A 1,846-nucleotide genomic window follows, 5' to 3' on the forward strand; every position below is an offset into this window, starting at 1 on the left:
AAATATTTTCCCACACTGAGTTAGAGAGGCAGAAGGTTACATGTGTAAACACCTAAAATGAAATGTGTCCCCCTTTCTTATTTACTTCACGAGTAAAGTCCCTGTTTTTTTGAAAGCAGGCAAAATCTAATTCTTTTTAAATTAAATTGGAGCAGTAATGAGAAAATATACCATAAGACCAATAATTTTTTAAGTACTTATTACAGAGAAAACAGATCTGATTGAAATGATGAGGGAAGATTTTTGGAGGAAATACTATTCAAAATGAGCGTTGAAAGGAGAAGGGTGTTCTCAGGGGTGCTTTCAAGGGAAAAATATTGCAGAAACTGAAAAACTTGAACAAGAAAAGTTTAGGATACGTTCAAGGAATAGTGAATTCTTGATTATGATTAAATACTAGGATTTGTGATGCTAGAATTTGGGAAGATGAAGCTGTTCCTAGAAATACAAAAGTGCCATCTTGAATTTTAAAATTAGAACCAAATTATTAGAAGAGTCAGCAAAAGTGCTGAAAGGTGTTCAGGGTTTGAATCTTGGGTTTGCCATGTGGTAGTGACCTACTTTTATCTTAAGCAAATTACTTACCCCTCTGAGCGTCAGATACTCCTGCCTATAAATAATAACCACAACCTCACAGTTTTTTGAGGACTTACAGATGAATGTACAGTATCTATCCTATGTCTGATGCATAATAGACATTCAAAAGTTACAGCTATTTTTATTAATATTTTACTCTTTTTTAAACCACTGTCAATATACTTCTCTGACTTTTCTAGCCAGGCCCATTCCTAACTTAGATACAATTTCTAGGTTTGTATCCCTTTTCATGCTGTGTTATCTGACTGGAAGAACCTGCTACTACCTGGGAAGGTCTACTATTCAACATCCATCTCAGATGGCTTCCTGTGATTTAAAATGAAATCTCTTCCTTTCACTTACTTGTATAATAGCTATTCATAACACAGTTCTTTGAATTTAAGGTCTTTGTGTGCAATCTTCAATCATTCATAAGATCCTTGAGGGAAGGGCCTGTGTCTTGGTCTTGTTAGAATCTTTGTTATATAATTTTACAAGCAGAATTTACTTGGCAAAATGATTTAGAAAGCATGTTATTTATTTCATGCTAGGACCTCTAGATAATCAATAAACCATCTTAGGAAAACTTTAATTCTGCAACTCCATTGATCTTTATAAATAATAAAAATATAGTCATAAGTTGTTCTGGGTGTTGAACTTTCTATAAATTTTGAAAGCAATTAAAGTGAATTGTGTTCTTTCTTATTAGCATGTAGGGAAGGCAGTCTTAAAATTATATTTGTGAAATTCTCTGATCAAAAAGAAGCTTTGCCATTATTGTTTATTTTCTAAGTACTTCATGAATAGCATATGGCTTAGGACCTCCCTAAATTTCTGCTGTGTGAAAATCAGTAATAAATGACAGAATATTTAAAATGAAGAATCCAGTGCGTGTGGTTTAAAACTATACAAGCTACTTCTAATTGTCCCTTTTCCTTTTGATAGGTTCAGATATTTAAAGCAGTACATTCTAAGTAAGGAGCTTGGGAAAACCTTAGAGCCCTTATTTATGTTAAATTTTTATCGCCATTTAAAAATCTTTAATTTTATGTTTTAAAATAGATGTTATACATTCATTTTAGTATTTTATGTATACAATTTCTAAAAAGTTAAATAATAAATTAATAAAATAAAATTATTAAAAATTATTTAAAATTCATGTGCTCAAAATTTATTTACTGATAAGGCATAGAATTTAAAAAACTGGAGAAAACTGAATAATAGGAAAGCAATAGATATATGTGTGTATATATACATACATAAGAAGTCA

Source organism: Capra hircus, chromosome 1 (genome assembly GCF_001704415.2).
Source record: "Capra hircus breed San Clemente chromosome 1, ASM170441v1, whole genome shotgun sequence".
NCBI classification, from domain to species: domain Eukaryota; kingdom Metazoa; phylum Chordata; class Mammalia; order Artiodactyla; family Bovidae; genus Capra; species Capra hircus.